Source organism: Dermacentor silvarum, chromosome 1 (genome assembly GCF_013339745.2).
Source record: "Dermacentor silvarum isolate Dsil-2018 chromosome 1, BIME_Dsil_1.4, whole genome shotgun sequence".
NCBI classification, from domain to species: Eukaryota; Metazoa; Arthropoda; class Arachnida; order Ixodida; family Ixodidae; genus Dermacentor; species Dermacentor silvarum.
This window is the reverse complement of record NC_051154.1, coordinates 353,178,351-353,205,995: the sequence shown is the minus strand read 5'-3', so window position 1 is coordinate 353,205,995 and position 27,645 is coordinate 353,178,351. Positions and strand designations below refer to the sequence as shown.

Here is a 27,645-nt window from a genome sequence, read left to right as displayed (position 1 = left end):
GCACGCCGCCGGGCGCAGCGGGCACACTGCCTTCGCAGGGCCGCACCGAAAATTCGCGCCGCCCGAAGCTCAGCGAAGCCGCGCCGGCGGCCCCCAGGGCGCCGCGGGAGAAACGCGGGAGGCCGCTGTCATCGACGGACGGCGCTGGCGCGGAACGTGCGCGCCGCTCGCGTACAGTGCGCCGTCGCCACCTCGCCGCGGCGCCCCGCGGGGCCATACTGCAGGGTCGGATGACGCCGCAGTCGCCACTGACTGATGGCGACTGCCGGCCGTGCCCTCGCCGCCGTCCCGCCAATTGGGTGCAGCGGCCGCGGCCGATAAAGGACGCACGGCAGCGGCGTTCCGCGTGTTTGGGAGCACGCGTTTCTGTATTGCGCTCGCTCTACTACTGCGACTTCTTCCCGCGAGCGGTTCAGCGGACCAGTCGAATTTCTTTTCGGGAGCCGTCGCTTCCGGATAATATGCGGAAGACTCGAATTTTGTTTGTCCCCAAGACGGAATCCACTGTGAAGCAAGGGCTCCGGGGAAGCGTTCCGAGACTCTCTAGATAACGGTCCGGCCGCTGATGTGCCTTCCGGAGGGCTGCGCGCAACTGCGGCGGCCCTCGCTTTATATACGCTAGGTGGCGAGCGAACCGCTCGACGTGTCCGTTCCTCAGGGCAGCGACAGCGGTTGAAAGAGCAGGGAGGAGGCGCTGTACCTATTTTCGCGCTTCGCGCCGCCAGGCCGCATGTCAGGGCGGCGAAATGATATGTGACGTGCGCCGTTTGCGGAGCGCACGTGGCGCGGGAGCTGCGTCTGCCGGCCGCGTGGCCGCCACATACGCGGGCATCGCCATTCCCAACACTGGAGCTGGCTGTCGTCGCAGCTTGCGCGCGTTTTGCCGAGGGCGAGCGCTGCTCGTGTCAGTGCGGCGATGCAAACGAATTTACGCGCACTCCGCGGCCGAGAAAGAATAAACGCGAATGATGGCGGTAGCGCTTGCGGTTCTCTTCGAAGATAAGCCTGGCGCCAAAGCTAGCGTTGAATGACGCCGGTTGAAGGGTCGTCGTTCCGTTTTGTGGAGCACTGCACGACCATGCCGGGACGGTAGACATAATGTGGCGGTGCACAGACCTTATTTAGACGCGTGGGTGATATACCTCGCTCATTCGTAAGATTGAAGTCTGACTTGCAGAGAGATTGACACAAGAGGCGATTATTGTTTGTTTTGTTGTGCACAATTAGTTGTCAATTATGCACCAAAAAGTGCGCGCACGGCACGTTTCTGGGTTTTCGCCATTGGATGCTACTCGTGCTTCAGAGCAATGGACTGGGATCGGCGTGACGCTGCGTCCTAAAGAGCACAAAGACTAAGCTGTAAAGCACTGCCAAGCACACGCCTAGTGCTCACTCCGTTACGTGTACCGTGGCCCTTTGTGACTTCCAGCAGCCCAAGCAGCACATGCCGGGGAAGCAGTGGCCCCGGACACGCTGGCAACCGACCATGAACCACCGAGAGGGTCAAAACCGTCTCACATATATATGCTGAGCAGTGCGAGTCTCAAAAGTTGCAATTACATCGAGCTAATCAAGCGAGGTATATGGGCCCACAGAGAACGTGTTCTTTCATATAGACCTTTCTCGCACCCCAGTAAGGGCACCTTTTCAAACATTCACCTTTTCTTTATAAAGTAAAAGCAATGCTGTTCCCTATTAATAACCTTCTTCACTCTTTCTTCATACTAACTAATGGTTTGTTAAAGTCAAAGTTAATAACACCCCCATTCACCACCTTATAGTTGCTTGAAAACGCGATGTCCGCCGCCCATAGTTGGTTCTGATTAAGAGTTGTTTTTTCTTCGGATTACGAATGTCGCATCCACTAGTGCTGTTAGAAACCTCACCGTAGAGCTTGTACTTATGTGTAGTCTCCGCAAGCCTCATATAATATATTTGATTTGCTTTCAACATGTTGTACTTAAAAAAAAAAGGAATTTGTGCTTAACTTTCTATATAACGTGGCCGCAATAGTTTTCAATATGCGTAGTATTCTTTTTTGTTATTGTGCCAGCCTTTTTTAGTTCGTGTGTGTTGTTGTCCCCACACTCATTAGGCGTAGCCTAACTTGGAGTAGAATAATGAGTATATAGTACGATTTTTTTTTAACCATGTGGGCGTGGAATGTTGTATGCTATGTAAACTGCCGACTACCTGGGAAAGGTCTCCCCCCAGATTGTCGACATCAACTCTCCAGGACGATCCTTCAGAAAACCAAAACACTGAGAAATGTTTGTTCCTTTGCTTGAGAAAGTAAGGTATCGTAATATTTAATAGTGATCTGGCGAGGATCTTTCTTGTTTCTTGGTTTAAAAATTGCATATTTTGTTATGGTTATATTTAGCCTTACGCAGTATTAAGCAACTTCACAAGATATGTTTTCACTGGTTTCTCTAAACATTTAGTTTCTCCTGTATAGAAAATGTTCATGTCGTCAGTGTATGTTAATAAGTCTTGTGATCCTGGTATTGTTGCTATGCCGTTGATATAAACAATAGTCTGTGTGAATTGTTGGACGCATGGTTGTGTTTACCCGAGTGTTGATTGTGTCGCGATGTTCTCTCGGTAATTTATTATGAGTTTTGTATGCGATGTATTTAAGGGAAGAAGGGGGTGATTGTGGTCTAATGGGTAGATCATAGGGATCTATAGTGCTGACGATCGGACATGCCTTTATTATTATTATTATTATTATTATTATTATTATTATTATTATTATTATTATTATTATTATTATTTTAATTGAACACGCCGAAGACAATGCGAAACAGGAACCATCCTACGGCAATGTGAATGGTATGAGGCAAAGTATACTTCGCATTAATTCACAGAAATGGTGCTTGTTTGATGAAGTGCCACCCTTCACTATGATAATTCATAGAAATTATATCGGGAGCTTTCTACAGTAAAAAGAATGGAATAGTTTATGCTAACAAGGGTACTCTTATGTCTTTCACGCAAGAAACGAAGTATTTAAATGTGTATATTGAAGAAGATAATGAAAAATCATGTCGAACTCGGGCGAAAACACCAGCTCATCACCGAACAGCAAACCAGCTGAGTAATGCACTGAACGCAACGCATAGGCGCGATCCGTGAACGCGCGAGGTGAAACATATTTCCAGGGAAATTATGAGACGAGAAAGAAATCAATCTTCGCACATTGATCATCGATGATGTGGAATGACTACCAAAAAGGCGCGAAAAACACGCTTCCGTTTTAGATCGCAGCGAAACAGGCCAATGCAAGTCGGTGTGCAGATAACTGGATACGGGTGTACCATACATTAGCAAATAAAATTGGTCACGCTTTCCTATCAACAGACTTCATTCACCGGAATTTTTTGTATAAAGCAACGTTCAGGTTGCGGCATTTTGGTATGCTTAAGGGATTTCATTCCGAAAGAACTATCCCAATCAAACATCACGGGAAATGGGCATCATGCAAGGTACAACTGCAGCGGAAAAAGATTAGCACAAGTGGCCGATGACCGCAGCAGGGAAATTGCGGTACGCGGCGCTCTTGTTCCCGTGAACATTGGTATTTAGGTTGCCACATGATTCATGTTTCAGAGAGGTGGTGCTTGGTACTCTCGTTTTCGGCGTGCTAGCGAACAACAACATCGCGTGCCGCAATATATCTGCTCGGGTGATCGGTCACTTGTGCTAATCTTTTTCCGCTGCAGTGTACATATGACAAACCTATGCGGAAGACAGTAAATGCAGCTATACCTGTATTTTTTAAGCACAGTGACACGATAACAGCAGCGTGCCACAATTTGCTAGCAAGTTTGTTTTTAAATGATGCACAAAGACCCTTTCAGCTCGGGTTCGCGTCAAGTGGAACCCGATGACCGAGGAAACAAGAAAAGTCTCGGAGAGAAAAACGGAAATGGCTCAGTGGAAGCGGCAGCGTTTGGCCGGATTGAGCGGGGCTCCCTCCGGGCATTGAAAGGCGGCGGCGAAGCGCGGCTGGTTGGCGGCCGGCAGGTTGCAGCGCAGCACCACGGCTGGGTAAAGGCCCGTGCTCCGGTAGTGATACGCCTTTTGCGAGCAGAACTCGAAGCAGGACGCGACGAAGAAGAACTGCTCCTGCGTGTAGCCCAACAGGCCCCGTTGCGGCGGCAGCGTCTCGTACGCCAGGTACGCCTTCTCCGTTCCGGCCGTGTCGGCGAAGGTCTCCGACAAGGCGCTTCCGGCGTGCACGGCGTCCCCGGTGTAGTCCAGCAGCTGATCCTGCACACAGCTGAGCAGCCTGGTGAAGTTCTCGTACGATCCCCTGCTCCACCATTTGATGGCGTCGCCCGTCCTGCTGGTGTTGCCCAGCCGCGGGTCGAAGCTGTGCGTGAGCTCGTGGCCGAGCACTTTGCCTATGGATCCGTAGTTCACCGCTTCGGGCATCGATAGCGTCACGAACGGGGGCGCTATGATGGCCGTCGGGATGACCATGAGGTGGTTGACTGGCATGTAGTACGCGTTCACGCTGACCATTGGCAGAGCGATGTCTTCGCGGTGCACGACGACGCTGGCGTTCGGCCTGAGCAGCCGCTTGTACTTGTCCTGTCGACGACCAGCCGCGTCCAAGTACGACGCCAGGAAGGGCTGCGAGAACTCCGGTAGGTAGTCGTGGAACTCATCGAGCGCCTCGTCGCTCCTGAGATGCGCCGGTATGGACACGACCGATTTAAGCTGCTCGACGTAGTTAGCGGCGCCGGCGGCCGTCGTTTTGTCCATCCAGCTGAGGCTGGCGAAGTTGCGCTGCGTGCTGTTGCGCAAGGCAAACCAGGTCTTCTGGGCAGCTGTGCTGGCCTCGTACAGATGCAGCCCGTCGGCGAGCAGGCGTCCAAGGGCGTACGCTGCAACCTGGATGCGAACGTCCATTAGCCTCAACACGTGCGTGGTTCTTACGAATGTAACAAACGCCGAAATGTGCTGCACTGTTCGTTACGCAATATTGGCCAAACCGACGTCCTGGTAGAAAGCCAAACTTGAGAAGGAAGAAAGTATACCCTCAGAAGTGTTTGATTAGGTAAATACAGATTGATATATTGCAGTAATAAGTTCGTTTCCGTCTCAGGCTTATGAATAATCGATATATTTCGACACTGCAGGCGCTTATGCGGGACGAGGGGAGAAGTCTCTATTTTCTTTGCGCCGTTGGTGTCAGAACAGCTGAAGAGTGAAATGGAAACAAGCACTGTAAGGGGATGCAGGAAAAAGCATGGAGACGTTTGACTCATGTCTTGATTCATTAACTTAGTAAAGCCTGAGATGCAGGTGATCGGCACGTCGCGCAGACAATAGCATACTTCATTCAATATATGAAACGTGCCAGCAGGGGCGCAACGACGGGTTCTGCTGTGTCCTTTGACGTATGTGTCGCTGCAACATCCAACCATACGGAATCTGGCAGCTTGCGGTAAAATGCATTTTTATTGTCGCATAACTCAGACAGCAACACAGAGATTTTGGGCTGACGTGGACGTGCCACTCTTACTGTGAACGTGAAGAGCAGCTAGGTTTACCCTCTGTACGGGGTGCATGGGCGGTGAATTCCTTTTTTATACTGGAAGTTTTTCCTCGTTTACGCAGTATGAGCTTAAATGCTTTTGCGAATATTACGTCGGTGTGATTAACATCTTTGCGCCAGCACATACGCAGAGCCGTGCCACGCATCCGAAGAGTTCCGAGCGCATTAATTCAACGAAGGGTCACAAGATGTGCCAACGAAATGTGTCCCTCCCGGAAAACTCCTGAGGGGGCTCGGGCCCCGGAGCCCCACCCCCCTCCCCCCGTAGTCGGCGCCTACGGGTCCAGTCACACAGTGTAAGAGAAACACGACAATATGCTGCTACTTACGCCTCCTGTAAGTTTTAGAACGCAAAAAACCCGGTCGGATATGGCGGGACTAGAGACGGTGTGTATCTTATGTGCCACACGGAGCAAACAAAAACTAAGCTCAGTTTCTACAGTGAAACGAAAAGAGGATATCGCACCTCGTTGACGAACTCCAAGCAGCCCGTGGCCGACCTGATCATGGCATGTGTACTGTAGAAGCACTTCATGAGCGGGTATGACGCTCCCGTGTGCAGCTGCAGGATCATCGTCCAACCGCCGAACAGGACCAGGTCCACGTAGTCCGACGACCTGGTTGAGCGCAGCAGTTCGCCCAGCAGCAGGCTGGAGTTGCAGAACGCGTACACGTATTCATCCTTGTCGATCGCTCTGTCCGGAGGCAGGTGCTTGTTGATGGTCCTCAACCAGCCATTCAGGTCCGCCGGCTCCATCAGGCCGCTGGCCAGGTCTTCGACTGTGCTGTAGTTGCGCAACACCCGCCCAGCGGGGAACAGATTCACGACGATTGTGTACAGATCTTGGTACACGCCTTGCACGCGTCGCGCCACCTGCGACACTTTATCCGCCGAAGGTGCTATGCTCGGTAAGCAGCGCTTCACAAGCTTCGCCTGGAATGTTTCATTGTGCTCGACGAACGAGAACTCGAGCGTTAAGCCGTACCTCTTGTCCGTCTTCAGATAGGGCTGCAGCGTAAGCAGGAACGGCGTCGCGAGCCCATATTCGAGGGGAATGCCCAGCAGAAAGTCCATCACGTCGAAGTCACTTGGAAGCGTGAGTGAGGGCCACGCGAAGTTGAACTTCTTGAACACGTCGAAGAGAACCTACGAGCGAACGCGAAAATGAAAGCGGGCTTGTGTGGCGATCCCATTCGACGGTCTGTCCCGGTCTGACCCACTAAAACTGCGCAGTGCTCGGGGAGTCAAAGCTGACGCCAGCGAGTCAGCGGCCGACTTCGCAATAAGTTAGCACTAAAGAGCGTTATAGGTCATTTCGCTGGCGTTTCGGCTATCGTATCTTTTCTTGTTGTGTTTGGCCGGCACAGACGCACCTTGTGATTTCTCGTTCTGACTAACTTTGATCACCTGGGGCGTGTATACCCGCCGTGGTAGCCCAGTGGATATGGCGTTAGGCTGCGGCCGCATTCCGATGGGGAAGGAATGCAAGAGCGCCCGTGTACAAGGTGGTCAAATTAACCTCAGTTGGTCATTAATTAAACCGCAAGAGGTCAAAATTTATTTTAATTGTCAAATTGTATTTAATCATTAGGAGCCCTCTACTTCGGCATGCCTCATAATCAGATCGTGGTTTATTTTTTTTTTTCTGGAGGTTTCTGGAGGCTTGCATTTACAGCATGGTACACAACCGCTTTTTCTTTCTAGTTTATCTAAATGCGTCTGCCGCCGTTGGTAGTCGAGCCCACGACCTCGTGCTCTGCAAAACGACGCCCATATCCACTGTGGTTTCAAAACCAGTGCCTTAAACGACTCGGCAACGCCACTGGCATTGACAAGTCTGGCTGATGGCATCTTCTACTGTTCTGGTTGAAAGTGTTGAGCATATAAGTTCTTGAAAGACAGCACTGAAGCCAGCATTTCGTCGACAGCCGAGTTCTAGCAGTAATGATCATGCTTCATTGTGTGTACCAGAGCTGAATTTGTCCCGTAATAAAGTATGACTGCTGCCTTGCACAAACATTGTATATATAGCGCTACCAGTGCGCTATATCGAACAATAACTAGCCGAAGATGCCATTTCGGAAGCAGTATCACTTAGGTTACACTTGCCACTCAAACACTCAGTACTCGCATTCACGTACCACACTAAAGAAATCCAATATCAGTTAGCTAGCATTTACACAAGGAAGGCATAAAGACTTACAGTCACAAATTAAAATGAAGCGAACAATATTAGTTGCGCGTCGCTTATCAGCTTACGTTTAATCGTGAGTGCACAGCACGACTACCGGCGATCTTTTTCCTTAGGCTATAAGAAGGTAGGGTAAAGCCTCATTTGGAAATGAGGGACGATAAGGGAGTAGTAGGGCTTTCCCCAGATGTGACGGTTTTAGAAAAAGTGGCAACAAAAGATAAACATTTCCTAGTTTCGCTTACTTGTTTGCTATATTTCTTGACAAATATATCCGCGGAGTGATGTGTACGTAGGCCTTTACACTTGTTCTCCTCGTCAGATAACCATGTGAGTACCTACACAATAGCCCCTCTCTCTATGAATAAGGTAGTGCCTCATCTTCCGTTTTTCTCTTTTTTTTTTTTGCTTTCCCTAATTCAATAACCATTCAGTTGGACGTATTCTACATTTCATGTATGATAATAATATACCTGTGTTACGTATGAATCATGTACGTTACTATGACATACACTCAAAACAATATATGCATTCGCATGCCCCACTTTGCCATGCTTATATGGGGCACAGGTCTTTGTCAAGCGAAGTTCGTCTTTTTTTTTTGCGTTTCCCGACATTTGGTGTCGAAATAAAGGTTTGATTTGAGAACTTCTGGTCATTGCTCGCATGACTTTTTACACACGTTTCACGGTTTTATAGGCTCTGGCATTAGGGGTGGTAAACCTTTCGGTATATACCTTGATGTCGTCTCGCTGTTCGTCGTGCACCTTGCGGCAGGCCTGGTAGGCAACCACGCTCCTGCGGACGGAGTCGGGCTTTAGGGAGCCCGCCGGCCGTTCCACCAGTTCGAACGTGAAGGCCGAGATGCGCCCCTGGAGCAGCGAGAACTGGCCCGATGGCATGACTGGGTGCACGCGGTCCCAGCGGGAGCACACGTGCTCGTACAGGTTGTCGCACGGGTCCACCCTGTGGTCCAGGCTGGCGGCTAGCTCCTCGGCGTAGTTGAAGCAGCGCGTCGGGTGGTCGCACCAGGGGAACGCGACGAGCGCGGCCCACTCCACCAGGTGCTTGAGGCAGCCGTAGAAGATGCCCAGTACGATCACCAGCGTCGGGTTCAGCACGCCTGTGGTACTCATTTTGTTTTCCTCGGGAACAGTGGCGCACTCCAACTGTGGGTGATTTACCAGGAATCAGGTGACGTGTGCAAAGAGATTCTTGCTTGCTTGGTCCTCACTTGGGGCGCTTACCCACTATACGGGGGATTGGCCAAGAATCCGGCGGTTAAAGTTTAAAGGGAAGGGGGAGAGAGAAAAAGCTAAACGAAAAAGTAAATCAGGGTTATAATTAGGAAATTGATTTACCTGGCACATACAGAAATAAAAAGAATTGTAATTGTATATGAACAGCATTTTTGTGGTGGTATTATAATAATTTCGAACACACAATCAGCGATTTAATGAGCTATCCAATTATTGATATAGCCTTTTTGTGTCACAGAAATAGTCACAAATGACCACGCAGATGTTCCTGTGGCTAAAGCCCAATAAAGAAGCCTCGAAGGAGTCTGAAAGGGCTCCTCCTGCATGATATGAAGAAGATGATTATAATGATCTCAAGAACTGTGGCACATACCGACTGTAGGGTATCTTCCAACAGTCGGCCGGTGTAAGTTTAAAATAAATGTAAGGTATCTTTAAACTAAATCTGTGAAACTTTTAAGAGAGGCAACTATTGTGGTGTGTATCGCGTTCTCCTCTTCTCCTCCTTTCTGTATAATGCGCGTGCCCACGCATGGAGATAGACAATGATCATGATGATGAACCTCAACTATGACACATGTCCACTACGCGGGACTGGCCATTGCAGGCGTCAATTCCGCTTCTGTTTCTTCTACCACTGCTCGCTTATGCGGCACGGTGCAAACCCTGGCTCATGCCCCGTCGCAGGCACGCGCTATTGATTTAAGGACGCTACCCACATCAAAAGCAACCGCAAACAAACATACTGCAAACTCCGCGACGTTCCCAAAGAATGCTAATTGTATTAAAGACCCGAAGTTGTTGCATGGCTTACTGCAAACTTCAAGTGGCAAACAGTGACACTTCCCAAGTGTTGTGGAAGTATACCACTGCGAATGCTAGTCTTAATCTCGGTGGAACCTCCTAATGAGAGCAGTCAGCCCTTTTCAATCATTTCAGAGGGTTCACTTACGCCCAGTAAAAACGGGACCGCGAGAGCGGAGTCGATGTTGAAACGTACTTATTTTAGCACATTCTCCTCCCCCCTTCACTATTGTCAGAGAGGTTGACGAGGCTGGAGCAGTCTTGGCACCTTAGTGGTGGGCCACGCTCAGTTGGTAACCGCGCGCGCATGCACATACTCAAATAGGTTGTAGCGCGGAAGCTAATGACCTGTCTTCGGCTACAACAGTGAGTGTGTCTTGCTGTTTACCAGGACTACTATTGCTAATATTGTCACTGTTGCCAATATTACGACTACCAATGATGCTAAACGATCAGTAGAATAACAACATTGACAGGATGATAAAGTAATGTAATAAGAGAAAGAAAGAGTGCTTCTTCGACAACTGGTAATGTAGGTAATTATTTATGAGTGGTTCTTCTGAGCTAGATGTTGGCCAATGAGGCCAAACCGAGCAGATAGTAAAAATATAGTTAAGTAGTAGGTATGAATTTGAAGAAAATACTGTTATAATATATGTCTCGATGCATCAAAGGAAAAGTAACAGAAGTTGGACAAGCTCTAGTGGGTTTGGCACAGATAACCAGAGTGCAAAAGAGTGCAATATGTTCAAAAATGTTTAAGGTCAGTGGACATTTTTAAGATCGCCCGAGTTGCCCTTCAAGGTGGAGACATTACAAATCTTCTATAATCTTCACTGCTTGGCCTCTACGCCAAACATGATTCGCTTCACGAGCTGGTTACCCAGTCAATGCTAAGTGGCGTGTGCTAACTGATAGTGGTGTGTTCCTGTAAAGGAAACCCTACCATTACTTCCAAGTAGTCTGGCAGCTCCGTTACAGAGGCGTATGTGCAGGCGCAGTAAGTGCAGGCAGTAAGGCAACGTCCATGAGCATCAGCCAGCTATACTTCGAGCAGCGTCTTGTCTGCATTGTGCGAACTGATATCGAGTCTGGCCTTGGACACGTACGCCGCAGGCACGCACAGTGACTCTCGGGACGCTGCTTGAATAAGTACAAACACCGCGCGGAGCTTAAACATTAGGGGGTCGCTGTGCCGTGGATGTGATTACGTCATAGCCGGTGACTGTGCACACTGTCAAACAGGTGAGCATGGTTGCAGTATGTTGAAACTTTGAAGGCTCTCCGCGAGTGATCAGATCTGCCGCATGACCCCTGCAGCATGTCTGGCGCTCTTCAAGCCAAGAAAAGTGAAGATCCCTATATCCCCGGAGCTTTCAAGCAACGAATTTTCTTTCTGCTCCTATAAACGGTTACGCCCGAAATTATTACCAAGAACTCGTGAATTAAGGGGGTCTTTTGGACTACGGACATTACCTCTTATAGCTTTATTACAAAGTTGAGACGCGCCCTATTACAGCTTCAGTAACTGATCTAGGAGGAAAAAAGGCGGTGTTCCCCTCCCCCTCCTTGACTGAAAATATGCTTCTATCAACAGGCTGTCCATAGGCACACCTGCCACGAGCTCTGCACCACTGCTGCAAGAATTATGGCAGTGTAAAGAAGCCAACTTCACGTTTGTGTGGCTCACCTGGGCTTGCCTGTTGAGGGACGTCACGGCGTTGTCAAATTCTTGTCGCAGTCCTTGCTCAACGATTCCACAAACTAAATAAGCTGTTCTCACTTTCAGCGTTGATTAAGGTTGAATAATGTATTTGTGGGTGCAACAATCGCTTTGAACTTTCTAAAGTGATTAGAATCCGTTGCTACTTCATTTACTTGCCTTCAGTATGTTGTCCCGGCCTGAATGAATAACGCCGATGAGCAACCATACACTGTTCCTGCCATATCTTTGCTGTTCTAACTTTGAACGCCCTCTTTATACTGGTGCGTTAGCGGGGCTCTGGTGCTTGTAATTTAAGACAACGACGTCAGACTGGCCAAACGTGCAGAGGTTGTGTTAGCGGACGCGGTTGTCTTGTTTTATAGATAATAGCTGCTAATACCGAGATATGCGCCGAGCATTTCCGTCCATCTTCACGAGATATTCCTTCACCGTCACAGCGTTTAATCTCGCCCTTCGACGTATACGTTCACTCCTTCTCCGCCGCCTTCACGAACACTCTCCTTACTCCGAGCTGCGATGGATAGATGGATGAATAGATCTTATTATCAGCATCCCGTTTTGAAATGGAGTAGTGGATGATGCCTTCAAGACGTTATATTTACCTTTCTGCTACGTTTGTTGTCAGCCCTTGAGATCCGCGGTTTGTATTGACAAGCAAACGAATCTCAAAGAAAAAAAAAAAAATAAGTGTTACTCTAAAAAGTAACGTGTTTTCATCCTGTGTGTTCCCTGCCTTTACGCCGCCAATACATCTTTGACGCTTCTCCACCGCAGGTTCATTAATCGTTTCTCTAAATTCTTAAAGCCCAAGACCTCGGGCCAGGTAACTACGTTCTCATTTACCTCTAGATGGATACTGCGACGTGCTAATGAGATGCGTTGTTTTCTGCGCTCTTTCCAAGCACGTTTAATCATCTCTAACACGTTTATTCGGGATCTCTAACACGTTGAATCGTCGTCGGCAAATTTTCTCTCTGTGTTCCCATACATCCTAATCTGGCTTCTTTGGCTTCTTCTCCACCCCATTTGATGGTGCTGGCGTCGGCGTGGTCGCCGGAGTCTATGGAGGTGCTGTCAGAGTTGTTCGCGTGTTTACTTTTCTTATTTATTTATTTATTTATTTATTTATTTATTTATTTATTTATTTATTTATTTATTTATTTATTTATTTATTTATTTATTTCTGTACATATAGAGAAATCGAAGCAAGAGCGAAAGCCTCAGCAGCCTGACGGAGGCTTTCGCGCCGAATACAGTTTGTCGCGCAGGCCGAATACAAATAGGCAAGCAACACTTCTCACGCTAAACTTAAGACAAGTTAATACAACCATGTCCCGCTACTGCCTGCCGGCGTTCACTCATCTCCGCAACATGAAATGATTGTCGCGATGTCTTCATCACGATAAAATGAACTATAATAGAAGAAGGTTGCACAAACAGCATCGGTTCAGGCGTCTCCGTCCCTTAAAATAGACGCTGCGCCCAAATGAGCTCCGGCAACGTCGACGATGCGCGAGCGCTTTTTAAAAGCAGAAACGGCTCGCGGGCACCCGATAATGTTTCGGGCCACAGTGCTCGGGACAGGCTGAAACCGGCCACGGGGGGTTGGGGGATGGGATGCGAGATGGTAAACTATGAAATAGCGGTGGACCATCAGCTCGAGAAATCCCGCCTGTTGCAGCATCTCCTTTCAGCCTTTCAACGTTGTCCGCGCAGAACGTTTCGATGTCAGTGCATGTAGTGACAATGTGCTGCAGACACATCACCGCCATCGGTGCACGATGTGTATATCTGCTGAAAGTTGAGCAGGTCTCTCCGAATATTCTTCTTTTCTCTCTTATTTTACATGTTATCGAAACTGCATGCACATACGGCATCCATCGGGAACGCCGCAAGACACTGTCGTGCTATGTTGTTGCTGGTCTTTCGACAACCAGGCGATGTGTTTCTCGGGTTTCCAGTGTAGGCGTTGCACAGTGGCTGCGCGACTGACTGCAGAGACGTTCGAGGAGTAGTTACCGCCGATATTCTTGCAAAGCGTCTGGTCATGCAAAAATGTCGCTCGTAGTAACTCCTCTTCGAGTAATTAGCACGCGCGCGCTGGAAGGCCAGTTAAGAGCACTGTTCGAGTTCGGCCGCTTCGCAGAAGCAGACTTTCGCAAGAAGTGTGCCAGCCATCTGCTGGCGACTATCGGAACGGTCATTATTTTTCGATTATTCAACAGGGTATATTTTTGTGTAGAAAACGGCGATATAACAGTCTGTGTTCGCTGTTTGACATGAAAGTTAAGTCAGTCAGATCGTGCATGCACGAACCTGAACAAGCTACAAATTCAATTCAGAGGTTTTACGTGCCAAAAACACGGCATGCCACGCATGCCGTTAATTGGGGGACTCCGGAGTAATTCTGACCATCTGTCGTTTACGAAAGTACACGAACGTTTTTGCATTTGGCCCCCATCGAAACGCGGCCATCGTGGCCGGGGATCGAACTTGCTACCTCAAGCTTAGCACCGCAACGCCATAGCTACTAAGCTACCAGGACGGGTAGTGCTTAAGCTATATAGTTCTTCTCCTGCTCTTATGCCTTTTGACGATCCGTTCGCGAGATGCAGCGCGCTACGAGAAATGGGGAGCTTTATATGAAGGTGTATGCATAATTAAGGGTCGTGCGATAACTCTTGTGTTTTAGTCAATGCACGTATTTTACGACGCTTATGCGTCGTCTCGCGAATTGCATATATGTGAAAGATAACGAAGGAAACTGAGGCCTTCTATTAGTCATAAGAAGCCAAAAAACATTGACACGAAAGACAGCATATAGGGAAATTATTTGCGGTTCCTAATTGTACTAAACCAATGATAAATAACTGGCAATGAAAGCGAATGAAAAAACAAACTTGCCGCAGGTGGGATACGAACCCACGTCTTCGCATTGCGCGTGCGAGGCTCTTACCGATTGAGCTACCGAGGCGCCGTTTTGTCATGCACCTTCTAGGATATGCTTACGTCTGTCTACTGGAACGAACCTTGGGAAAAGATTTTGAATATATAGTGCCAAGCACGAGGGAACAAAGAAAAAAACAGCGAGAGACAGAGCGCTCTGTCTTTCCTTCTTTTTATGCCCTCGCACTTGCGCTATTCAAAATATTGTACCCTGGCATGCCAACAGGCACAAACTGCTATGGTTGTAACCCTGGAATGGTTGACATATCTATCTATCTATCTATCTATCTATCTATCTATCTATCTATCTATCTATCTATCTATCTATCTATCTATCTATCTGTGCATGTATATATATATATATATATATATATATGTATAGCCCAAGCTGGGTAACAACGGCAAAGTGTTGGTATAGTTACGCTATCTGCATATTCAATTCGTTTCGAATATAAGCAAAGTAACGGTCACTGTGCATGCGCGTGCGTGTTGCAGAGGGCTGCTGTACAGTCGCAGTGTGCTTTTGCTCACCCCCCAATCTCCCGCATGCTTGTCCCCTTCTCGTTTCCTGTCGCCCTTCTTTCGCGCCTCGCACGAACCGCGGCAGAAGGCACGGAAAGGAGGCGAGGGAGTAGGGAGCCACCACAAGGAAAGGCGCTAAGGGGAGGAGGGGGGGATACGATCGCCCCAATATTCCCGGCCCGCGGGGGGTCGCCGGACTCGCGCTTCCTGTCAGCGCCGCGGCAGGCGGTCGGCGCCACCGCGGGACGCCCGGCGGCGATGGCCCAACGCGGACGCCGCCAACCACGGACGCGCGGGCGACGTCGACAGGCGCTGCTGTGCGTGTGCGCGCTTGCACGCGGTTATGCTCACGCCTCAGCCGCGCAGTCGACAGAGGGGCGGCCGTTGAATTGCCTGCATGCAGCCAGGGAAACCACGGACCCCCGAGTTGTTCTTTTGACGAGCGCACGTACCCGGACCGGGAAGCGTTGCTGCGGCTAGCTTCCCGACCTGGCTGTGTACACGACCGTGCAGCGTGCGACAGGCTGTGGCCTCGGGACGTGCTCGCTAGGTGCGACGGGAGGAAAGGCTTTCGCTTTGCCCGCGCTGAGAGGGTCGGTTATGCACCGAGATGCCCCGACTCTTTGTTTCACGTCTTGTTATCCCAGGAGCAGTGCCGTCTGAAGTTTAAGCTCTCGATAATGTGATCTATACATTACACTGTTCGTTGCAGAGGCAAACGAACTGTTGCTTTAATACACGCGCCCGTGCTCGTCCAACTGCGCTCAGTCTGCTTCGAATCGATACTGGACTAACCCCTGTATTCGGAAATGCATCTTAACTTGAAGCCCATTCTTGACGTTTTTTTTTTCCCCTTTTTTGATAGATTCTGAGGTGTTACGTGCCAAAACCAAGATATAGTTATGATGCACACCGTATAGTGGGGGAGTCCGGATTAGTTTTCACCACCTGGGGATCTTTGACGGGCACCCATGCAATGCACGGCACACGGGCGTTTTTGCATTTCGCCCGCATCGAAATGCGGCCGGGATTTTATCCCGTGACCTCGTGGTTAGCATCTCAACGCCATAGCCGTTAAGCCGCCACAACGGGTCCCATGCTTAATAGACTTGATCTAAATGAAGCCTGCCGTGAACGCGCCGAGGGAAACGCAATGAGCGTCGTTAGCACATTCACGCCAGGCGTCATTTAGTTCAAGTCAAGCATGGGCTTGAAGTTAAGACGCATTTATGAATACGGAGGTTGGGCTTCGTGGTGCGTGTGTTCTCTTTTTAATTTTAATCCTGCGCGTTCCGCTTGCTATCCCTGACACTCCCCTACTGTTATTTATTTATTTATTTATTTATTTATTTATTTATTTATTTATTTATTTATTTATTTATTTATTTATTTATTTATTTATTTATCACAGTACCCTCAGCGCCAACAAGGCATTATAAAAAAAAGGGGGGGGGGGGTATTGCAGATTCCACAATTTGAAATTATGAAATATGTGCACGTATCCGACGAACATCAAAAGCAACATCCTAACATAGCGCATCAAATAACAGTCGTAACCGCATTATATACCGCATTACGCGAAGGTGATGCCAGTAGTATCCATCCCTATCTCCGTATCATGCGCTTCCTAACCTACCTTACGGCGGTGTGTGTTTGTCAACGGTATACGAGAAATACGAGAAAATACTGAAATCTGTGACGTCATGCTGAAGTATACCGGCGCTGAAGTTGGGCGCGAAATTAAAAAGAGAAAAAAAAACGAGCAAAGTTTTGCTTCATTTGTTTTTTAGCAACACAATGAACCCTTTCCGCTAACTAAATGAAAATAATGTTTAGAAAAACCTTACCTGTGTAAACTAAGTTTTTTTTTCTTTCTCTTGGTAGTGTTCCTGGTTCTGCGATTCTAAACCATGCCGGAAACAAGGGACATTGCATGCATGAAGGATGGCTGCAGGAGAGATATATGCTGTGGTGTAGGATATACATATTGTATAGGGTGATTTTTTATTAATTAAGGGGGAGGTGGGGTGGGTGGGATCTCTAACAGTTGCCTGTGGTAGACAGCACAAAATATACTCCTCGAGTGAAATTGTTCTCCGCTGATGGCGTTTAAAAAAAGAATTTGCGATCGTTAAAATCAATTTAAACGCCTAGTGTAATAAAATGTTTATTTGACGCGCAATTCACGGCAGGAAAAAAAATATTTATTTTTGAAATTCCCCGTTGTTTGGGACGCGTCACACTGTGCCTGCTTATCAAGCTCTCGGTGTTTATTGAGGTGTAATTAGTCACGGTATAGAGTGACGTAGATTATATGTTAAAAAAAAAGAGTATCACTCGAATGCCAGTGATGTCCTTTCCGGTCTTGGTCTTCACTTTATTTCGCGTTCCATTACACCGTAATCAGTACAACCATCTAGCCCAGCAACAAGTATACTGATAAGTTTCTCTATGTTTCACGCGTCACGTCTTATTTTCCGGTCGTATGTGCCGTTAGGCCCCTTACGCTCGAGGCCGCAGTGTTAGTCTTATTTTTACATTTTCTCACAGCCGTCTACAAGCGCACGCGGAGAACCGACCCACCGTGACGTCATATTGTGTCAGCCAAGTCGTACGGTAATAACTTTCGTATTCAAGAAAAAAAAAAAGAACCTCAGTAGAAATGTCCGGACGTTTCCTTAACGCTTGAAGAGAGTAGATGCTGGTTCTTTCAGAATACTACTGTCTTCAAATCTCGAAATCTTGATGGTATCACAGGGTGCTCTTTATTAGTTTGCCTCCCTTCACCCCCCCCCCCCCCCACACACACACACAAAAAAAAATAATAAATAGACGTGATGGCAGTTTGGAAACATCGAGAATTTACGTCAGCCCCAGCCTTCAAAACGACATAGAGTCTCGTACAAAAATTGCTGGAGAGACCTCTGACGTTGCAACTCTTCAACTACCATTGGAATGATGGGTAGTACGTGGATTTGTCTAATTTTTTTTGTGCTTATGGCTTCAGAAGTTCTTTATTTTTCTAAAAGTCGAAGCAATCATAGTTGCCTAAACCCAGCGACGGAAACAATCCCTGCGCACGCGCATAGGCATTGCGAATTCTTGTATTTTTAACCCATAATATGTTTGTTGAAAATGATCAATTTGCAAAGTACCCGACACTCTTGAAGGTAGAAGGACCAAGTTCAGTCAAATCCATGTGCTACACCCATCATCTGCATGCTGGGTGAACTGCCACGCTTTCGGTTCCCGTAAACACTGGCGCCCTCTAGTAATCTTAAAGCAAAGCTTTGTCTGCCTTGTCGCCTCACTTTGTGGTTACTTAGGCCGATGCTGTCTTGCAGATTATACACAACTTGGGCAACAACTGCGCCCGCGCAGCTGAGTATGTGGCACTGGGTATATATCAACATTGTTGGCCAATCCCACAGAATGGGTAGACAAGCAGAACGAGAGGTGAAGGCGATGACATCAAAGCAGCCGAGTGTGGAGAAAGAAGTGAACAAAATGGAACCAGCCTCTGGAGCGCGTACAAGTTAGCGTTCGAAAAGCCGACGTTCGGTTTCGTCTCATGCGATTGGCCAGGCCGCGCCGATATCGCGGCCTATACCAATCTAGGCCAATCGCGTGAGGCGAAACCGAACGTCGGCTTTTCGAACGCGTACAAGATAGCGGCCTAGTCTGTGCATTGAGAGCGAGGAGCTACAGAGACATGAAAGAGAAGTGAAGACATTTCAGTAGACATTAAAGAAAGCTTCGCTTATCACCGATTCCCACACCATGCGTGGGATCCACCGTTATTTATTTATTATGATTATTATTTTTTTTAATTGTAGGGAACTCTATGCGTACAGATAACTGCGCTCCTGCACGCACCTCGCGGCTACCCGCAGAGTGGACGGCATCGCCTTTTCTGTCGGCCGCGTGCCCGTCGTGCTCGTGCAAGCGCGCTCATGGACGTTGTAGCGCGTGGCGCTGCAAGCGCATATATTGCTCGATTCCCGCTGCTGCGAAGATGTATGCGGTGGGGGGGCAACCGTCGTCGCAGCACGCCGCTCGTGGTAGGCCTCACGCCATGCCGTCCCAACGACCGACGTCAGTTCCAATAGGGGAGCCAATATTTCGCACCTTGGGCGCTCGCCGGGCACGCTACGCGGGGAAGACTAACGTGCAGGGGAAGGGCGCGCGTTGGGGCAAGTCCGTGTTTCCACGCTTTGCAGGCGAGGACGATGAAGAGAGAGAGAGAGAGAAACGCCGCAGCCCTGTACGCATTCGGGAAGGTTCTACACGGGACGACACGCCACAGGGCGCCTTGGCTGCATGGGAACCAAGTATAGTGGGAAAGCGTCTTTGCGTCTCTGTATCAGATTTTTATTATTATTTTTTTTTGTAGCTATTGCGGCATTTTCAACAAGGACGCGTACAATTTCATGCGGCAGTGCGTATGCGTGATGCCGTCTCTGTTTGCTTTTTCTTCTTTCTCGGCTGCTTGCTCCATCCTCACACTTGCTTGGTGTCGACGTTTCAGGCCGGCAGTTTCTGCCCACCGTTCGGTTGACAAATGGATGCGAGGCGACTCTCCCAAATGTATGAAAACGAGTCTACATATCGGTAGAGACGCGTGTATAGCTACCAGCGTGTGGAGTTAGACTTGTCAATGCGATAGCTGCACGCGTTTGTGTCTTTAGGAATCCGGCCGCGATGTGTGAGCGGATGATTACTCCTGCTTTTTTACGCTTGCTTCCGTGGTTGGTTGCTCTCTCTCTCTCTCTCTTTTTTTTTTTATGCGGAGGCAAAATAAAGAGCATGGGGTATTGACGCCGCCCGAAGCTCGGTGCTGGTTTCTCAAAGAGCTTTTTTTTTTTTTTTTTTTTTTTTTGGAAGCGAAATTTCGCAGTGGAAATAAACAGAAACCACTGCGGTGCTTACGGTGGGATGCCGAGAATAAGTCGTGTGTTTTACTCCTGAGCACTACGCATAGCAGCAAACTGCCGTATATGGTATTCCGGTGGGCAGGGGTCCCTCTTAGAATGATCCCGTCTTTTTAAAGCACTGACTGAGCTCTGAACTGCATGACAAAGATTCTCTGTGCGTTCACGCGTGTAAACCACATATTCTCTATGTGACTGTACGAAGTCATGTTTACCTTTGCACGCGAAGACCAGTTTTCACAAGAGCTTTACATTGCTGGTTATTTGGCGGATGAACCTATAAGTGCAATTTCACGGCATTTCAGTATTAGGGAGATTTATATGAGGCCCTTTGGAGTGCTTTTATATATTATCGGTGACCGTAATAAATATTATTTTCGAAATTGAAGACTGGTAAACTATACTGGTAAATTCTTTTGGCTGGTGGTTTACATGGACCAGTCGCGGTATCCGCCCGGATGCATGTACACGAGGCGCCACGTTCCGCAGTCTCGCGAAGTCAGCTGACTGTGTCTTAGACCTATGACTATGCACAAATCGCCGGAATTTGCGGATATACCACTGACTGCACTTGCATAGCCACATCTCTGATCTATTCTTGAACTACTGAGAGATATAGGAGATCAAGAGACGACGGTAAATGAAAGACGGGGAACTAAACCGGGGGTATCTTCGGTTGGCTACCCTGTACACTGGGGAAAGGGAAAAGGGGTGGTGAGACAAGGATAGAAGTAGAGAAAGGGGAAATATGACAGGAAAAAAAGGAAGGGAAAGTTTTCTAAGAGATCAGGATGTCAGCACTGCTTTATGCAGGGCTTGCCACTTCAGAGCGTCCTGATTTCGGTCCCCTATACAGGGAGTCTAATCTGGCCGTACATGCCAACATAGTATCTCTTTAGCTTTATTGCTTTGCTGTAATCACTCGCCCGGTACGCAATGCCAACATGCAGAGCCTGCGGAGAAAAAGTTGTATTCCTATCCTTTTTTTCAGTTATTCATGTAATGCGCGCGCTTAGCAGTGATCTTTATATTATAGAAGTCATTTCGGGCGGGAATCTGTAGCATCAGCTACTGACTAGGCTTCTGATTTATTTATTTATTTATTTATTTATTTATTTATTTATTATTTATTTATTTATTTATTTATTTATTTATTTATTTATTTATTAAACTTACCTTCTAGGCCCGAGCAAACTAGAGAAAAGAGTGGTAACAAAGCAAAACAATATGCAGACAATTATATAGAGAAAAAAATGTTAAGCGATAGCGTGGTATACAGACTGCTGTTTTGAATCAAGATGCGAACCTACCTCTAGCAATCGATAATGCGCTGGTGCACAGAGAATGAGAAGGGAGAAGACTGCGTTAAACGGTGCAAGAATACACAATATTTAGGGCAGCCGCCCAGACAAGCTCTTGTGAGCGAAAGCAGCTCAAAGCAGCTCGTCCTGTACACTATATATACGACGCGCTGTACCTCCCCGAAAACCGCCCAGTGCGGCGAAAGCTATATATACTATAGCTGGTGTCAGTCAATCAGGGACCGGATCACCAAGGCTTTTCACAAACAGCACAGCCCGCTACTGGCTGGCAGTTCGGCTGTCGCATCTTTGACTGTCGCAATAGCGCTCTTACTCGCGAAGTAGCGTAGTGAATTTGCAACCTTAATTAAGACCGTATCACCGACATACGCACAGTCAGGTTTAGAGGCTGCCACCGTTAACGCTGCCACATTAACGTGATCGAGTCCGGTCACCCCGAGGGCGAACGCTTCGAAGGTGGCGGCGCACATTTCCTCTTATAGCGCGCGGGTGCTTCTTCTCTCGCCTCGGAACGCACGAACACGAGGAACAGGCGCCCCGTGCTCAGGGTTTGTCGTTGCAACCCAGCAGTGGTGGCAACCCGGCACCCATGCACCGCGCCACCGTTGGGTTTTTCGCCCTCGATGCACACCCATCGGTCATAGCGGCAGCAGCTAATGGTCTCGCCCGCCACCCATGCTGGGCCTCTAGGGCACTCGGGTGGTATATATATATATATATAGGGAGGGAGAAAGAATCCCTCGTGACACCTAGGGCACAAGCCCGGAGCCCGAGAATCCCCGATGCGTTGCCTCGTTCTCTTCCTCCCCGATTCCGAATGAACCTAATATCCCCATTCACGATGTGCAGCGAGCCACATCAGTGCTTTCTGTCATGTGCGTCCCCAGACCGCGGTCTGCGGTAAAGATGACGGGGCGTTTGCCGCAGAAAAAAAAAAGAATTAATGAAAAAAAGGAAAGTAGCAAGGACTGCGGATATAGACCGTCTAACTTGGGGCACTCGGCATTTCCCTTTCTGCGCCTGCGTTGGTCTGACGCAGAAGGACACCCGAGCTGCAGAAGGACATCGCCGCGGTTACAGCGCGGTGCACATTCGGCAGCCGGCAAAGCTCGTATCCCTGTCGTCGGGTGAAATGATTAGACCCCGCCGGGGCGGCGAGTATGGGACACAGTTATGACGACGCCAGCTTCCCCCGCCCTTGCTTCCCGAATATTCGCGCGTACATTCAGTGCGCAAATTGGCTCGTTATATCGGCCGTCCTCGGGTTCCGTATACCGCGACGCTTAGCGGCGTGTAAGTGTTCCTTTATACATATTTGCACATCCCACCTCCTCTGATCTGGCCCCAGAGATTTAGAAAGCCCCATTGCATGCACTATGGGTGGCCTTAAGTCACATTGGTGTCAGCGTTTCTTTGTCGCCCCTTGTTTCCCTTGTTATCAGTATAGTATAGTATAGCCGTTGTTAGCTCAACCCTGTACAAAACTGGCCCTGACATCACCCTCAGATAAACTTCCAGTACGAGGGCCTCGAAGGCCTCACTGTTGGCATCGTATGGAACGTGACGCTACGAAATGCATATAATTATTTTTTACATGTATTGAATCTGTTTTATTGACTAGTCTACACTCTCTCTCTCTCTCTCTCTCTCTATATATATATATATATATATATATATATATACACTCTCTTTTTCTATTATATATATATATATATCCACGAAGGATGTTCGACATCTGGCACATCTCGCTTCCAAATTCGTGACTTGGCAGCTTATCAGCTTGTCCTTGATATAATTTATGGACAGACTGCGGCCCCTTCTCAACGTATACGCGATGACTTTTTTATTTTTCAGGAATACGACCCTTGTTGACGAGCGGAAGTTATCTCCTTTCTCGAGGTCATCCCCCTTGAAACTGACACACTTATCGCAACATTTCAGCAGCGCATGGATGTCAGCAGCAAGCATATATATATAGAAAGCTTTCTGATTGTGTCGCAGCCTTGAACGAACAGCCTGTTTGACCTAATTGTCGCTACTTAAACGCTGTCCTCCCAGGAACTCTTTCAGCGGTCCATATAGATTAGAAGCGACGTCGGGGATGTTTGGCAGATGCGGTTATACCTGCCGTCCTAGATCCCGTAAAGTGCACATAGTGCGATGCGCTGTATGCTGGCGTGCACTGCCATGGTTGAAGATAACGCCCGTGGTGATCAAGATAGGTCGTTTCTTCCTGAGTGCACTGCGTGCACCCTGGCAAAACCTCGCAGCAGTACTCGCTGTTATGGTCTCATCACTATGAAGCAAATCGACATAAATCACGCCGCATTCATCTAAAAAAAAAACAATTGTTGTAATGAGGTGTGCTGCTAAAGAACCGCCTCGTCTGGCATCGTCTTCTATTCAAGTCTTACCGTGTCGAAACCGTTTGCATCGCTCGGTAATATTGTGCTGCTGCTTAGCATCTCTTCGCGATGTTGAGCTTAATATCTAGCGTGAAATTCAGTCGGTTTTAGGCATTCCTTGGTGAAAAACTTAATTAAAATTCCGTTGTTACCCAGCTGCTTTCACAGGCTTCTCCGCCGTCTTGTTTAAGACGTCATTTCCGGTGCGAAACGACATCAGCGTGCTATGGCGTGATAGCCGACTAGAGGTGAACGAATATAAATTTTTTTTCGAATATGAATCGAATAAGAGTAGTAAGTAACGAATATGGAATCGAATATCGAAAAGCCAAACGCAGACGCATGTATTTACAACAGGGATATTTCTTTCGGCATTATTAGGTACCACGCGTATACTGACTCGTGCAAAAAGGACATCTAGCTATCAGGGACACAGGCTCAGTTTGAAACAGATCACTAATTATCATTGCGAAAACTGCACGAATAGCCTTTCAACATCTTTAGAGCGTGGTTGCAAAACATTTTTCCAAGAATGAATGCCTGCTTTATGACTAGCGTTCGAAAACCGATACGTAAATGGTTAACGAAAAAAAAATCAAATTTTTGAAAAAAGAATAAGAAAGCTGCTGCAGGACTCGAATGCCGTAGACACATGTAAAAGGGCCCGTTGCAAAGAAAACATCACCTATTGTAGCATGAAAGATAAACATGCTACATGACTAGACTGCCAAGAGCACTAAACGAAAGACTACAAGCAAATATCCCAGGTTATCATGTATAGGCTTAGGCCGCGAAACTAAAAGCAAAGCTTGCGTTCGCCTTTTTGTTTCTGCATAGCTTCGCAAACTTTTCGCGTTGCTTTACTTCTGATTACTTGTGATACTTTGTTTAGCAAACGGAGAAGAGTAAACAGACTTTAACAGCAGGTTGTTGCAAAATATCTTGGTAGTTTCGAATATTCGGAAATACCGAATAGATGATTTTCGAATACAAATAGTTAGTCTGTAATATTAGTTTCGTATTCAAAACTTCGCAGCATTCGCCCACCCCTACCTAGAAATGACCAAAGTATCATCAAAGCACGGCAAACAGATGGCGCTGTAGTGTGTTTGTATATGTGCATACTACGAAAAAGCCGTGCTTGACTTGAGCGACCCTCGTATGTCTCAAGCCAATGACATCCATGTAGTTCATTATAATTACTTGCCGATCTCACCAAGCCTCTCCTGGCGGAGCATGACTGCAAAATGTGGTCGTGTGTGCTTTTCATTTCTCTTTCATTTGAAGATCAATCAGATCTCTGCAGTCTAACTTTATTCATTATGCATCCTGTTATCATTTGTGTTGTCAAAAGACACCGATGTGCTTAAAACGGTTCTTTATATCGCCTTTCAGTACATTCTAATCTTATATCCGCCTAATTGCAATAATCATGAGGGAGGTAGTGGCTAAATACTGTGTCAGCGAGTGCGATTTATGTTCTATGCGAGAGAATGTCTTTCTGAAAGTTAGTATGCCTTCTTAATTTTGGTCCACCTGGACTAGTATAGACCACTGACTTTCGGCAGCTACTTTTTTGCTAGATTCAGGTGTCACTCCAAGGGTGATAGGCGTAACGTTAAGAGACAGCAGAAGAGTGGTGTGGACTATATCGAAAACGGTAGTAGCCGATATTCTAGTTCACATTAAGATGAAGAAATGGAGCCGGGCAGGCCATGTAATGAGTAGAGGAGATCAACGGGGGTCTATAAGAGTTCGAAATGGATGCCAAGAGAAGGGAAGAGCAGTTGAGGACGGCAGACAGGTGACGAGATGAAATCAGGAAATTTCAGCCATAAGGCGGCGTCAGCTGGCGCAAGTCATGAGTAATTCGAGATAACCGGGAGAGGCAGTCGTCCTGCAATAGACACAAATTAGGCTGATGGTGATGATGAATCATGTGTCATGATGCGGTGACTTTAAAATTTCGCCCTGTAAAATACGAATATTTCTTTGAGGAGGTGGGCTTTAGTAGCGTGCGAAGCGATCCTTTAATTAACTGAAATGCTGCGAGAAACATACCTAAAGTCAGCTAACTCTACGCGTAGTTTTCTGGGGGGATGTGCATTCGCTATAAGGGCTGTCTGATACAGAGACTTGCACGATTTTATGGCGATAAAGATATGTGTACGTCTGCAAACCCATCGCCATCTATAGACTTAGCCGTACCAATCGCAGAAACGGTGAGAGGGACCGTCACGTTCGTTACAATTTCCGCGCTACGTCCAGACGAAGGGGGCACCCTCCGAGGACGAAATAAAGCTGGCAGCATGAGTGACTGTGAAATGTCCACTGTCCTCCTCACGTGCCAACGCGAGCCCTCAACTCATCCCAGCGCACTCTCTGGCCAGATGAACGCGGTGAAACGAGGTTTCCGATTTGGAGCGCGGTGCATAAACAGAGCCGCGGTTGGAAACCCACTGCATGTGTCCGCTGCTCGGCCCGTTCGTTCCTTCGGCTCCACATACACACTGTCATCCTTTCCCCCTTCGTGTCCGTGCTCCCGCGGCGTTCACCCGCTGCGTGACTGCACAGAGTGGGGCTCCCACTAGCGGCTTCCCGAAAGTTTTGTGGGCAGCTCATTTCGAGAGGCACATATTGATGGTCGCACGACCGAGCGAGCGAGCGAACGGTCCAGATTTCTTCGGCGCGGACCTTTTCCCGCGGGATTAAAAGTCTCCGCAGGCTGGCAGCTTCGAACCTCCCGCTGAGACCGTGGCTCGCCTGCTGTAGGCGCTGTGTACGCTGCAGTCAATGACGGCGGGCCGAACGCTGGCGTCGGCGATGGCGCGTGCGGTGGGCGCGCTGACGGTCCAGCGTGGTGAATAATGAACGGCCAAGGTGCGACGTACGCCTGGCCGGCTACCCCGTTGGTCACTGATGGATGGACGCACCTCGGAACGGACACACGGGCTGCCGCCGCGTGTTGGCTTTGTGGACGCAGCGGGTGCCCGCGGTGGTGGTCACTGTGCCGGGTTGAGCGCGTGCGTGGCACGCGCTCTGGGGAATCGGAGACGGGATGCACCCGCGCACGTCGTCATTAAATACGGCGTGAATGGGGAAACGCGAGTGTCGACGATGCGCTCGATCGATGCCGCCGATGGATGATATATACGCGGTAAATGGTGGGCCGCGGTCTATGGCGGCCGTTTGTCTCGTCGGGTGAGGCCATGCGAGCGCGAAAATACGTTTCTTTCGGATGTTAATCGTCATTTTTGTCATTATAGTGCTGCAAAGAATTCGGCACCTTGGCTTCGTAAGCGTGCGCCTTAAAGTGAGCAGTGTTCGAAAGTCCCGCAATGGTCGTGCTCGGAATATGTAAACCTTTCGCGCAAATTTCCCGGGAAGAGGATATGAAGACCTATCGCTGAAGCGATCCCACCCTTTCGGGCTTCTCACGGATTCTCCTCACGCGACCACGTGCCTTGTGTTTCAAAATGCGCGACAAACGTTGCATTATCAGGCATTGAAATCTGGGTCTGAATCCTAGTTTGATGTATGACGCCATTTCTTATGGGACCCCATTTCGCTGCCTAAGAGTCAAGCGTATGGCCAGTGCGTTTGATGCATGTTCACGTGTCCGAAACTACGTTTATTGTATTGCATAGCTCGCTGGGAAAGCGACGCTTGCGCCACCGATCTTTTCCCCCTAACTCACTCTGCCGCGTTTTTTTTTCTTTTCCTTTCTTTTTTGTTCTTCCTTTTCTTTCCTCTTTCAGTTTTGTTGCAGCCCTGGGCATGATCGTCCTGCGCGTGTGTGAGATGTTTGGATCTCGGCCGACACCGTATTGCTCTGGTTATATCGAAGGCGTGTGCTCTGCATGCCGTAAAAGGCGTGGATTTGCCTCCACAACGCTATACCTGAAACTTCTTTTCCCGCACGACGCTTGGCTCGTATAGGCTCTGCTGAGCCCTTTGCTGTAGCCTTAG

At 48.3% G+C, this 27,645-nt stretch overlaps 1 protein-coding gene and 1 non-coding gene across 2 annotated transcripts in view; one reads left to right on the top strand and one right to left on the bottom strand.

Moving 5' to 3' along the window:
- The window catches only part of LOC119437423 (pituitary homeobox 3-like), a 111,613-nt gene that overhangs the window by 54,832 nt on the left and 29,136 nt on the right, over window positions 1-27,645 (top strand). The window lies entirely within an intron of this gene.
- Window positions 14,452-14,524, bottom strand: Trnaa-cgc (transfer RNA alanine (anticodon CGC)). The gene has a single exon. It is a non-coding gene; the product is annotated as a tRNA-Ala (tRNA).